Raw genomic sequence first — 15,146 nt, forward strand, 5'->3', positions numbered from 1 at the left:
CTTAAAAGCTGTCATCACAGAAAACAACAACAAAAAAATCAGTACCTATGCATGGTGATAGATGTTAACTAACCTATTGTGCTGATCATTTTGCAATAGGTACAAATATTGAGTCATCGTGTTGTACACCTGAAACTAATACAATATGTCAATTACAGCTCAAAAAAAAAAAAGGCAAAAAAATAACAAGCTCTTGGTTCCATGTGCTAATATAAACTTAGCATATAGTTACTAAGTGTGCTATTAACATTTGCTGTATTTAAATATTAATTTAATCCAGGTTTGCCCTTTTTGGCTTTGTAACTGAAAGATTACTTAACATTTGTGGTCTTTAATTTCCTTATTGATAAAATGAGAATAGTAATGGTACCATACTATTAAGGCTGTTAGAGAATTTAGTGAGCTTAGTCCTTAAAGCCTTAGGCACATAGTAAATGCTCAATAAAAGTTAGCTGTTATTATTACTGTTATCATTATTGGGGTTTCATTTAGACTTCCATTAATTCTATGTTGTTTTCTTATCTTATCTCACCAATTCAGAATGCACTCAACTCTCATTTTAAATAGACAAGTGTCATTTTATCATTTGTTCAGGCTAGCAATTTTTTCTAAATGACAAATACTTTCAGGTGAACACTGAAGGGAAGCTACAATATTATATAAACATAAGAATAGTGGGGTGTGTGAGCATACGCTACCCTGACTATTTAAAAGGCACTGTTCTTTAGAAAAGATTTTCTGATGCATTAAAATAATAAAAAGCCAACAACAGTAGTGAAGTGATAGCTGCCCTAAGGAATCAAAGAACAGAATCCCAAATGTGCCCAGTGTTAAAAAAGGTTTTTCCAAATGTGAATTGCTTGACAGCCCTACTTAAATTTCTAGGTTTGCAACATTCTGAGTTTTTTTTTTTTTTCCACAACATTAGAATCTTTTCACAGCTACCTCAAAGGCCTCTAATTATAGTAGTATAAATTTACAGAACAACTGCTGCTTTTTTGGTAAAGTTTAAGGAAATTTCAGTTTCAATTCATTCTATTAGCTGTGCAAGGATATATGTTAACTGGCTTTAATAGTCAGTGTACTTAGGGATACCAGCATCATTACCGTGAAACATTTAAAGGCCTTTAAAATCTACAAAATATTCGCTTACTTGGTGATTAGTCCTTCACATACAAATCAAATCCTAAAGAAAATTGATTAGGTGAATTCAGCCTTCAATATTTGAAAAAAAGATACTGTGAGTTGACTGTAAACAATTTATTTTTTTTCTTATTCAAAACATAATTTCTTTTAGTCGTAGTCTCATTTTTAGAAGATACGAGCTGTGTTATGTTGTAAAAACAAAATTCTGAAGCCAGGAAGTTTAGGAAGAAAACAGAATTGGGTGGTGATCAAGGCAACAATCATGACTCTCCTTGGAGTCCAAAGAGTTAATGTTATTGCACTTTACAGCACCCATTTATTGACCTCTACGGAGCTCTTTCCTTGTCGGGTGGTGGTGTCAATAGCCTCAGTCAGGAGGAGACCGAACCTGAACAAACATGTCAACATGCTCTTCTCTGATCTATGTAAGTTTTGGGTCACTGGCCTTCTGAGAATCCAATCCTGTGACAATGGCTTACTGAACATTGTATTGGCAGAATTATCCGTTGGATTCACCCATGTTTAGGAATTTCTATTTCACAAAGCTCCTAAATGATATTTTTTTTAGATTTAAAAACAAACATGACAAAGACAAGATATCTTCTAGAAAAGTCAAATAATGGCATGCCTAAAAAATATATTTTATGCATGTGTGGGTGTGTACAGAAATACATATACACTTGCTTATAGTTTAATATACATTCATATACATCACCTAAAACAGTATATATGTTTAATATAAACTCTATACAGTATTACTGAATGTATACTGACTCTGTGTGTTTACCATAGGTCAGGTTTCTTGGAAAAGAGACTCTGAGACAGCATTATGTGTGCAGGAAGTGTATTGGGAAGTACCTTCTGGATTAACACTCTGAGTGAAAGATTTAGGATTGTTGAGGAGGAGAGTTGAGCTATGGCGCCTTTGCAACGAAGGTCTCTGTAGCTCTAGAGAAGTGACGGAGCTGTAATATCTCAGAGCTGTCCTGCCCTAAGGCAAGAGAGCTAAGCCTTAGACACCACCCCCTGCCCCATCAAGGAGTCCTTGCCTGTGTGCTATTCCCACCTAGGGGGCATGACCTTGGGAGGGATAGCTCTGTTGGTTTAGCGTAACTTCCAAAGAAGGATTTAGCTGCTGAAACGCTCAGTGGCTGGAGGAACGAGTCCCTCAGTACCAAGAAGGAGGGGGTCTGGCTGGTGCTCTGCAGCATCTGCTTAAACCCGCTTCCTAGGGATGATCATTCACTCTGAGAAAAGCTACTCCACGATGCTGGTTAACCACCTTTCCTGGGAAAACTATCACAAGAAACTGTGGTGACATGATACTCATCATCTCTTCCTACTGTTACCAGTCTCAGTTGCTCTCATCCTGGGCTAGTACGTCTTTTGGTGTAAGTAGGTTACCTACTGCAGTTACCAGACCAGACCTTTGTCACTGAGGATTTTGAGCCCCAGGTCACCGTGTTCTTCTTTACTGATGAACTTATCTGTTTACCCCCAAAATTGGTCAGGAGAATACCAAGAAGTGATTCAGTGGATTATCTGGGTATCAACATAATACATGCTGTCTCACTCTGTAACTCTAGTCCTACCTCCTGCTGATCAAATGGGCCAGTTAACAGCCTCCAGGCTGGTGATTCCTCTTATCTCCTATTTCCTAACACAGGAAGCCTAAAGTAAATGAGTAGCAGCCATGGCTTAAAGATTAATGGGGCTCTTGCTATTTCACTTAATAGAAGCTTTTTTTCTCTTCTGAGAACTAGGACTTCTAAACTGGCAGGGCCCAGAGTTGTAGGAAGGGAAACACAGATTCCCCAAGTGGGTCACTGAATGATGGTAGTAAGTGGGGTCAGTCCTTGGTTTTGAACCTATGTATTCTACAGCAAAAAAGAAAAAAAGAAAAAAGCATTATATTGTAATGGTCATTGATTTAGAATGCATACTGTATCTCAGAGCTTAGCACTCCTTCCTTACCAGCCATTACCTCTCTGAGACTCAGTTGCCCACTCCAAAAGCCATTCTATCACTCTAGTAAGTTGGCATTTTTAGGTGATAAAGAATATATGACCAGAGAACCCCATGGCAATATTCCCAATGCTATACCTTCACTGCTGCAAAATGTGCTTTTTATCCCATGAGTGGTTAGATGGGATCATGTGTTAAGAATAAAACATTCTAAAAGCCCTTGGATTGGGCTGCTGCTGACTGAGGTCAGCATAAATATCCATACCCAGAATCCATGTCAAAATCAGTTAAAACGGTGCACTATCATTTTCAGGGGAAAAAAGGTTTAACTAATATAACCAACTTGCTACCATGGGACTGGTTGGAATTTTGAAGGATAGTACTTTTACCGTGTCAAATGTTAGTCTCTGTTGTCCAGGTTAGATATTCATGGTGGTGGTAGATACATCAACCTTCATGGGAGAGGATTCATGGTTCAGGCTTATGCATAACCTCTGTCCCTACCATCGTGGCAATTCTATTCATAAGCCTATTGTGCTAGTGATGAGTAGCCAGGGACAGAAGCTGGTCGTTATCAACTGTCTGCACTACTCTGTCTACTTCGTTGTTTTGTGCTTCTGTGCTGGGTATTTTTTTGGTCCTCAATAATATTCACTCCCATAGGTCCATCAACATACTCGAACAGATCTCTTTCCACACAAAGTGGTTGACCAGGGACACCGCCCAAACCAAATTTCTGCCCCCTGGAAAGATGTTCCCTCATTCCTCTCCGGGACATCCCAGAACGGGGCTCTAGTGAAGCAGCAGTCCAGTTTTTGGGTTGCATACATATAATGAGCTGACCCATCATAAAATCAGCTTAGCCTTTTTTCTTCGCCATCAACTTATAGGAGATCCACTCTGTGGCCAGATATGACCTGAGAAAAAGGAACTGGTAAAACATTACTAGATGCCATGAGGATCTGGGCACCTCCTTGTACAGCTTACTTGGGTCCTTGGGCCCTGGCCGTACCTTATCCTGTATTTACTACTACCATTTTACGATGAACTAGTGATGGGTCTGACCTATTTTATGGCTGGATGTTGGTAGATACGACAAAACCCAATGTGTGATTGGTGGTTCAGACCACATGGTCATTTGACGTTCCGCATTCAGATACTTCATCCCTACCCATGCCCAGCAGCACACTAAGAGCACACTAAAGCAGCACACTTTTATGAAAGACGCATCATTCTTGACTGTAGAAAGCATGGTCTTACTAATAACAGTCCTAGAAATTCAGTTTGTAACTCTCCTATTAGTATTGCTATAAACCCCACACCTTTCCCAGCACTGATGGCTTATGTGACTCAAGCACCAGGGTCACTTACATCACAGCATGGGCATGCGAGAGAACCCTTTTCTACTTTGAGGTACAGTTGAAGTCAAAAGTTGAAGCCTTCCGAATCAACAGATAAATGGACTGAAATGGTATTTCCAAGTGTGGAATATGTTCTGGAACCCAAAGAGACTTAGCAGGCCCTGTGTCTCCTTCTGAAGGGTGGGAATTGTGAGATACAATAATTTGTGCTTTACTTTGGAGGGGTTATCCTGGTAAGATACATACAGCAGGATCTCTAAAATTTTACTAATACTGTGGACACCGAATCTTCATAGGCTTATTCCAATCCTCTGGATTATGCATGTCTTACCAAGATATCTAATGCACTTGCCAATCCTTGTTTATCTGGACGATGAACATGATCTCATTGATACAGTGGACCAATAACAAATTCAACAGAATGTCCAGATGGTCCATATGTCTTTGGGCTATGTTATGAAAGGGAGTGTGACAGTTAATTTAGCTTTAGGGCAAGACTGCAAATATATGCTATTGTCTGTCTCAAGTGACTGCAAATTATTTGCGATCTTCTTTCCTAACAGAAATGAAAATGAATGCATTAAGTATATTGCTGGACACATAGTATGTGTCTGAGGCCATGTCATTCTACTCTAGCAAAAATAGCTTATCTGGTATAAGCTGCAAAGACAACACTGCTTGGATGAATTTGTGGTAGTCCATTACCTTCTTCTTGGATCTCTCTGGTCTCATCAGGAGACAACACTGTCAATAAATGGAATATGACATGGACTGACACCAGCACATCTTTTAGGATTTTAAGGGTGGCATTAATCTCTGCTATTTCCCCTGAGATACAATACTATGTTCAATAAATCTCAGCTGAAAGTAGGGAAGTTCCAGAGGCTTCAACTTGGCCTTCTCACTAGGATAGCTCTTACCCCCAAAGCCAAGGAATCAATATGGAACCTCTGACAACTAGCAAATATGTCCATTCCAATTACACAATTGGAGACAAGATAAATGACAACAGGGTTCATCTATGGATTGGCAGGCCCAATGTGAGCCAGCCATACGCCACAATTCCATTTATTACCTGGCACCTATATGCCCGACTCTAATAATATAAGGGCATGATAATTCTGTAGAATCTTAGGTATCGAGGTCAACTTAGATCCTTCGAACCACAGTCCCCAAAATGTTTCACAAGTTTGCTTTTCCTAGAAAATGGTTATTTAAGTGGATACAGGTTCTTTAAAGACTTTGGAGAATCATTACCATATACACTTGCTGTGATGTTGCAGGGTGCTTTCTAGTGAGTCAGTCTCATCTTCAGTCAAAAAGTTCAAGGTATGAAAATTACCTTAAGGGGAGCAACTGGGCCAGGAATCACAATGTTTAAAAACTATGTGACCATATTCAGTCTCCTGATCATCCACCTGATTTCTTTAATGACGTAGACTGGATAATATCCTTGTTGACTAGCCACTTACTTTGCCCTGGGGGATGCTATATTTTATTGTCCATGTCCACAGCTCTCTGTGAGTCGAGAGCCCTGGGTGCATTTTAACTAGCTGCTTATTAAGATAACTATGCCCAGCCTGGCTTGTGACAACTAAGCCCTGCCACCTAGATTCTATTACTTTGAGATCTTGGCGTTCCCATTCCTATCAGGGACCTTCATTCTGTATTAGCATCTCCTACCATCAACTTTTTCCTACAGAGAACAGTCACCTATGAGCTTCTCCATGATGCTTCATCTCAGTCATCAGCACATCCTTATTGCTTTAGGAGTGTCCTAAAAACCTTTACACAGAAGATAGTGAATGACTCTAACCGGTATATTCACTTAAGCATGTTCACATATCCGAGTCTTTTGACACCTTTTTCTACTGTATGCACAACAGCTCTGGCATTAATACTTCTTTTAATGGAAATGCTTCTTTCTCCAAGCTTCAACAGCTATTTAGCAGCACCAACTCTCTCCTGCTATCCTTGCCAAGATGTTACATTTTATAACATGGGAAAGTACTATCATATCAATAAACTTTTATTCTCTATCCCCATATGATCTTATCCTCCATCCCCAATCTTATTCAATCTTATTCTCCATCCCATTTGATCCAGCAGCCTCAGGATCCAATTCCATACATATTCTCCCAACTCCTGCTAGAAAATATTGGCTAGGGTCTGCCACTCATTTGAAGCATTGTCCCTTTCCAACCTTAGAGACACAACATTTCTGTGGCTATGTGATATCATCTATTGACCCTATATATTGAGCTGGAGGCCAGGAATGGAGGTGAGGGTATATCTTCAGAGGGGTATTACCATAAAAGAAAGAAGTTTCTTAACCATCTTTAAACAAGATGGACATGATATCCCTTAATTGGGAGGAATAGATCACTTCTGAAGGCCCAGAAGGTTTATGGAGAACTAAGTGTCAAGGTATCTGAGATCATTAACCCAAATGTACTTCACCCCCCAAGTCAGAGTTCCATTTGTTCTCAATCAAGTTTCAGAAACTGGCTTAGCTGATTTGTTGGGGCTAAGGACTCAAATTTCTGTAAAGCTCTACTAGGCTTTTAAATAAATCCTAAGCTTTATTATCAGCTTTTATGACCTCTGGCTAAAGAAGATGAGAGTCTCTTTATATTCTGTCAAAGAGACCCTCTTATTCTCACACATAACCTTCAACTCATGACTATTGACACTCAGCCTTTCATTCTTTTCTCCACTGCATGACTAGAACCCAGCAGAAACTGATTTGATTGTCCTTATAATTATTGCTTTCCCCTGAATTCTTCTAAAGCCAAAGATACTGAACTCATAGTGCATTACCTTCTACTAGTACCTATCTTTGTTCACCATCAGTGAAGATTTTAACAATTTCACCACTACAGCTTTCAAGAGGTATCAGTGGTCCACCTACTACTAGAAACGGGGTCCTCTTTGTCAGCCAGTTAGTGGACTGATCGGTGATCTATATTTGTAACATTCTGTCTTAGAGTCTACTTCTGAGACCATATAGAATGATTCCTTGAAAATATGATTCTTTGATGAAGACATGAGATTCAGGAAACTTATTGAAGAGTGCCCTCAGGACCAATTCTTGTGGTGGTTGGCAAAAAAAAAAAAAAAAAAAAAAAAAAGTAGGAAAGACTAGGCAGTGGGAGGATTTAAACTGTGATTCATCACTACAAAGTCTCCAGATGATCGAGAAGGAGCTCTAGAGTTGGGATGGACTTTCAGAGTTGTCCTGCAGAGTGTTCTATAAAGGACACTGATCAGTCACTGGGTTAGGGCTTCCCTGGTGAGAAGGCTTCCAGATGAGGATAATTTCATGAGAGGGATTCACTTGAAAGTCAACATCTTTCAACATGCCCAGGATTTAGACAGCGTACTTGCTATGGAGTTTTATCCAAGGAGCCTGAGGTTAACATTTCTAATTTTCTCCAGTCTTTATATATAGTTCAAGTAATATAAGATCTCTCTGTATATTTATTAATATTCAGTTTCCATTCTAAATGGCTTTGATAATATTTCTGTACTACTTTCTGTTATTGTTGGTATTTTATCTACAATTATTTCTTCTCTTTAAAATAAACCTTTTAAAAATTTTACAGGCTGAGTATCTGAAATTCAAACACATAGAGATGATATTCATTGACAAATGTAAAATATTCTTTGAAGTAAAGAGAATATGATTTTTATTATTTAAGAGGCCAAAACTCTTCACATTTATGAAATAATATAAATCACTGATATGTGATCTGATATATGGATATTTGCTTTGAATACATGTTAGTAACACAGCATGGTTTTCTATAAAATATATCTATGTGCATATAAGATCCATATCTTAATTATGTTTGTATTCCTACAAGCTGACATAATGGACGTAAGTGCTCAATAATGATCTAATGTATTAATATAAAGAAGATTGATCTGTAGCTGATACAATCAATGTCAGTATTCAGCAAGGCTACCCACACATATGATAAAGTTTTCTAAGGAAAATTAATTTCTTCCCATATATAGAACAACTACCGTGTCTAACTGAAATAATTTTCTAGAAACTTTCTCTTTGGCTGATTAAACATGTCAGGAACTGCCAAATTCAAGTCATATACATACTTATGATGATATAAGCTACCTTTCTTAACCCTAGAAACTTAACATGAACTGAACTGGGTGACTGATTAAATACAGGGCTGAGTGAAAGGAGGGAGTTTAGGAAGGACTTGGCTTGGGCGGGTGGGTAGACAGTGCACTAACAGAAACATGAAATGTAAAGTAAACCTATTCCTGGACAGAGGAGGCAGGGGAGATTATGAAAGGTGAAGACATTGTTTTTGTTTAAATCATGCTAAATTTAAATCATGCTGAAGCACATATTGTTCTCCTAGTTACAACGTACATCAACTGTGGGCAGAATAAGAAGTCTGGGCTACAGATACGGATTTGTGAGTCATCAATTCGCTGTGTGAGGGATGAGACCATTCAAGGAGTGTGCAGAACGAAGAGATGGACGGTCCAAGGAGAGATCCCTGGGCAACACCAAGTGGAGGAAAAAAGAAGAGAAACATTAGGAAAAAAACTGAAGAAAAAATGATGAGACAGGTAGAGACAAATCAATGGGAAACAAAATAATTTAAAAAATAATTCCACTGACGTGGAGGAGTTGGAAACCAGAATAAATGGTGAAGAGATCAAGGTAAGAATAGAACTGAAAAGTGACTTTAAGTTTGGCAAGAAATAGATCACTAGTGGTCTTTACCATAGTTCTGTCAGAGGAGTGGAAGAACCAATAGTCATTTTCCTGCGCCTTAAAACAGTGAAAGCCAGTGAAAATATGGGGAGATTCATAGATATAATCCTTTCAAGGAAGTTGGCTCTGGCAGGAAAGGGCTAGAGGAGTAGCTAGAGAACAGCATGTGATCATAGGAGTTCTGCTCTGTTTTCATTGTTTTGTTTTCTTCTAAGCTGAGAAATACATATTTAAGTCCAAATAAGGAAAGCCAAGAATTTATAAGGAAAAAAAAATAATAAGACAACAGGGAGCTTTATGAAAATGGTCAATACGTGAACTAGCTATTTTAATGGTATAATTACATGGATTTTAGAAAATGATTTTATTTAATTATTTGTGAGAGAGAGAGAACAAGCACCAAGAGGGTAGGGGCAGAGGGAGAGGGAAAAGCAGACTCCCCGCTGAGCAGGGACCCCCGACGCAAGGCTCCATCCCAGGACCCTGGGATCATGACCTGAGCCGAAGGCAAGCACTTAAGCAACTGAGCCACCCAGGCACCCCTAGTTACATGACTTCTTACCACTTGAATCATTTAAGACTTATCAGTAGTGTGTCCCTGTTTTTAGGAGGTGTTCACCCAAGCTTCCAATCTTTTAGATTAGAAAACTTAGAATTATTTTTGACCCCTCCCTATTTTTTTTATAAAGTTATAGATTTTCTACCTTAAAAAAATCCAAAAGTAGTGCTTTATATATTCAGTAGTCCTGTTTGAGATAAGGTTCACTAAATCGTGGGAACATTTGTTCTCTCAACTTAAACTGGGATACTCTAATGACATGAAAGAGTTAATTCATCTCCCAGCATGTGCAGGCACAATTAATCTACGTGCTTATGGTTAATCAGTTATTAACTGCCACTGAAGTCACGGGGTATACTTACAAGTTAAAGAATCAATTAATCTCAAAAATAATCACAGCAGAGGCATGTTTTCCACAGGGCTTTATTCTACCATTTGGTCCAATTTTTCTGTCTTTAATCTTTGAATTAAACCAAATGAATCTGAAAACCCAGATGGCAAAGACACTAAATACCGTACTGGATGTCATCTTCCCCTCTGGGAAGTTCTAGAAATCTTAAGAATCTTATGTAGAAAAAAAAATTGTACTATGTTTTCTCAAGGAATATAACCACTCAATACTCTTGGAGGCACTAAAACTAGTCAAGTATATTATTTCTCAGTTTATGGGTAAGAATTTATGTTACTATTATAACTATAGGATGACTGTACAGAACAATAAATAATGGTAACTAACCTGAATAAATTGTCTTGAAGCTATACAACAAATAAACTTATTAAAGAATGCTTGGATGAAATTAATAATCAAGCACGAGGTACTTCATTATAAACAAAGCATCAATATCAATGATTTGCAGTACTTTCTGCAGATAGCAACACAAACGCACCGTTTTCTTAGATAAATCTATGAGAAATTTTGTGCAAGTATTGATGACAAGAAAAGTTTAAAGCTTTCCCTACATAGTGTTTTCTGTACAATGACAAATTTTATCTGATAACCCATAAAAGAAAACAGACAAAAAATGAGTACTTGACACCAAATTCTCAAAATGGGACATTCATAAGAGCAAAGCTATCTATAATATTTAGGCTCATTCTGGTCTGAAATTTTGTTCTTACAGATCTACTTACACAGATTATACTGCATCTTCTGCAATTTTTAAATTTTAGTAAGTTTATTTTAATTTCAGTATAGTTAACATACAGTGCTATATTAGTTTCAAGTGTGCAGTTTAGTGATTCAGTAATCCTAAACATTGCTCAATGTTCGTCATGATTAAGTGGACGTTTTAATCCCCTTCACCTATTTCATCCATCTCCTTACCCACAATCCCTTCAGGAACTACCAGTTTGTTCCCTACAGTCAAAAATCTGTTTCTTGGTTTGTCTTTCTCTTTTTCCTTTGTTAATTTGTTTCATTTCTTAAATTCCACATATGAGTGAGATCATATGGTATTTGTCTTTCTTCGACTGACTTATTTCGCTTAGCATGATTATTTCTAGCTCCACCCATGTTGCAAATGGCACAATTTCATTCTCTTTTATGGCTAATATTCCTGTGTGTGTGTGTGTGTGTGTGTGTGTGTGTGTGTGTGTGTTTAACTTCTTCTTTATCCATTCAATTATTGATGGATACATGGGCTGCTTCCATAATTTAACTATAGTAAATAATGCTGTAATAAACATAGGGGTGCATGTATTCTTTTGAATTAGTGCTTTTATATTTTTTGAGTAAACACTCAGTAGTGTGCTGCTGTATCATAAGGTAGTTCTATTTTTAAATTTTTGAGGAACCTCCATACTGTTTTCTACAATGACTACACCAGTGCACTCCTACCAACAGTGCATGAGGGTTCCTTTTTCTGCACATCCTTGCCAATACTTGCTGTGTCTTGTGTTTTTTATTTTAGCCATTCTAATGGGTGTGAGGTGATATCTCACTGTAGTTTTGATTTAGCATTTCTGTGATGATGAGTGATGCTGAGCAACTTTTCATGTGTCTTTTGGCCATCTCTATTTCTTCTTTGGAGAAATGTCTGCTCATGTCTTCTTATTTTTAATTGGATTATTTGTTTTGGGCGTGTTGAGCTGTACCACTTCTTTATATATTTTGGATACTAACCCTTTATCAAATACATCATTTGCAAATATCTTCTCACATTCAGTAGGTTGCCTTTTAGTTTTGTTCAATGTTTCCTTCACTGTGCAGAAACTTTTTATGTAGTCCCAATAGTTTATTTTTTTCTTTCTCTTGCCTCAGCAGACTTATATATAGAAAAAGGTTGCTATGGCCAATGTCAAAGAAATTACTGCCTGTGCTCTCTTCTTGGATTTTTATGATTTCGAGTCTCACATTTAGATCTCTAAACCATTTGGAGTTTATTTTTGGGTAGGTATAAGAAAGAGGTCCAGTTTCATTCTTTTGCATATAGCTGATCAGTTTTCCCAAAACCATTTGTGGAAGATAACAGTTTTTCCAATTGCATATTTTTATCTCCTTTGTCAAAGATTAACTGACCATATAATTGTGGGTTTGTTTCTGGGCTTTCTATCCTGTTCCATTGACCTATGTTTCCGTTTTTCTGACAGTACCATACTGTTTTTATTACTATAGCTTTGTATTATACCTTGAAATCTGGAATTTTTATTCCTCCAGCTTTGTCTTTCTTTTTCAAGATTGTTTTGGCTATCTGGGATCTTTTATGGCTCCATACAAATTTTAGGATTATTTGATCTAGTTCTGTGAAAAATGATGTTGGTATTTTGATAGGGATTGCATTAAATTTGTAGACTGCTTTGGGTAGTATGGACATTTTAACAATATTTGTTCTTCCAATTCATGGGATATCTTTCCATTTGTGTCATCTTAAATTTCTTTCATTAATGTTTTATGGTTTTCAGAGTATGGGTCTTTCAGTTCCTTTGTTAAGTTTATTCCCAGGTATTTTATTATTTTTGGTGGAACTGTAAATGTCTTTGCTTTCTAATGTCTCCGTTGCTTCATTAGTGTATAAAAATGCAATGGATTTCTGCACACTGATTTTTATATTCTGTAACGTTACTGAATTCATTTATCAGTTCTTGTGTGCGTGTGTGTGTGTAGTCTTTAGGGTTTTCTATATACAGTGTTATTTCATCTCCAAATAGTGAAAGTTTTACTTCTTCCCTATCAATTTGAATGCATTTTATTCCTTTTTCTTGTCTAATTGCTGTGGTTAGGACTTCCAGTACTATGTTGAATAGAACTGGTAAGAGTGGACTACCTTGTCTTGTTCCTGATCTCAGGGAGAAAGCACTCAGCTTTTCACCATAGAGTATAACGTTAGCTGTAGGTTTTTCATATATGGCCTTTATTATGTTGACATATGTTCCCTCTAAACCTACTTTGTTGAGGTTTTTATCATTAACAGATGTTGTACTTTGTTAAATGTTTTTTTCTGCATCTATTGATATGATCACGTGGTTCTTCTTTCTCTTTTCAATGTGATGTATCACCTTGATTAATTTGCAAACATTGAACTACTCTTACATCCCAGGAATAAATCCCACTTGATTGTGGTGAATGATTTTTTTAATGTATTGGATTTGGTTTGCTAATATTTTATTGAGGATTTTTGCATCTATGTTCATCAGAGGTATTGACCTGTAGTACTCTCTTCTTGTAATGTTTTTATCTGGATTTGGTATTAGGGTAATGCATGCCTCATAGAATGATTTTGGAAGTTCTCCTTCCTCTTCTATTTTTTGTAATAGTTTGAGAAGAATAGGTACTAACTCATTTAAATGATTGATAGAATGCACCTGTGAAGTTCTGCTCCTGGACTTCTGATTGTTGGGAGTTTTTGATTACTGATTCAATTTCATTACTGGTAATTGGTTCATTCAAATTTTCTATTTCTTCCTGATTCAGTTTTGGGAGGTTATGTTTCTAGGAATTTATCCATTTAAGTTGTCCAATTTGTTGCCATCTAATTTTTCATAATATTCTCTTATAATCCTTTGTATTTTTGTGGTGCCAGTTTTATTTCTCCTCTTTCATTTCTGACTTTGTTTGAGTCCTTTTTTTTTTTTATGAGTCCATCTAAAGGCTTATCAATTTTGTTGATATTTTCAAAGAACCAGCTCCTGGTTTTACTGTCCCATTCTACTGGGTTTTTTGTTTTGTTTTGTTTTTTATATCATGTATTTCTGCTCTAATCTTTATTATTTCCTTCCTTCTGTTAGTTTGGGCTTTTTGTTTGTTTGTTTTGTAGCTCCATTAGGTGTAAAGTTACATAGTTTCTTTGAGATTTTTCTTGCTTCTTGAGATAAGATTATATTGCTATAAACTTCCCTCTTAGAACAGCTTTTGCAGCATCCCAAAGATTTTGGACTGTTGTGTTTTCATTTTTCATTTGTATCAGTGTATTTTTTTATTTCCTCTTTGATTTCTTGGTTGACTCCTTCATTGTTTAGTGGTATGTTATTGTGCTTCCATGTATTTGTGCTCTTTCCAGATTTTGTAGTTGATTTCTAGCTTCATAGTGTTGTAGTCAGAAAAGATGCATGGAATGACTTCAATCTTTTTTTAAATTTGTTAAGACTAATTTTGTGGCCTAATATGTGATCTATTTTGCAGAACGTTCACTGTGTACCTGAAAAGAATGTGTGTTCTGTTGTTTTAGGATGGAATGTTCTAAATATATCTGTTAAATCCATCTGGTCTAATGTGTCATTCAAAGCCACTGTTTCCTTGCTGGTTTTCTGTTTGCATGATCTACCTACTTATGTTAAGTGGGGTGTTAAAGTCTCCTACAATTATTGTATTATGGATCACTTCCTTTATGTTTGTTATTAACTACTTTAAGTGTTTGGTTGCTCTCATGTTGGGTGCATAAATATTTGTAATTGTTATATCTTCTTGTTCAATTGTGCCTTCATGATTATACAGTGCCTTCTTTGTCTCTTGTTAGTCTTTCTTTTAAATACTTTGCCCCATATAAAAATTGCTATCCTGGCTTTCTTTTCACATCCATTTGCATGATCAATGTTTTTCCAACCCTTCATTTTCAATCTGCATGTGTCTTTAGATCTGAAATGAGGCTCTTGTAGGAGGTACATAGATGGGTCTTGTTTGTTTGTTTGTTTTTATCCATTTTGTCACCCTATGTCTTTTGACTGGAGTGTTTAGTCCATTTACATTCAAAGTAATTATTGATAGGTATGTATTTATTGCCAATTTGTTACTAGTTTTATGGTTGTTTTTGGTTTCTTTATTCCTTTCTTCTCTTGCTCTCTTTTCTCATAATTCGTTGGCTTTCTTTGGTGATATACTTGGATTCCTTTATCATTATTTTCTGCATACCTATTACTGGTTTTTGGTTTG

The 15,146-nt window shown here is 36.7% G+C and overlaps 1 protein-coding gene across 1 annotated transcript in view; it reads right to left on the reverse strand.

The window, feature by feature from the left end:
- The window catches only part of MDGA2 (MAM domain containing glycosylphosphatidylinositol anchor 2), a 778,105-nt gene that overhangs the window by 295,706 nt on the left and 467,253 nt on the right, over positions 1-15,146 (reverse strand). The gene's annotated exons all lie outside the window — the stretch shown is intronic.

Source organism: Ursus americanus, chromosome 35 (genome assembly GCF_024610735.1).
Source record: "Ursus americanus isolate L20-20 chromosome 35, mUrsAme1.1.p, whole genome shotgun sequence".
Taxonomy (NCBI): Eukaryota; Metazoa; Chordata; class Mammalia; order Carnivora; family Ursidae; genus Ursus; species Ursus americanus.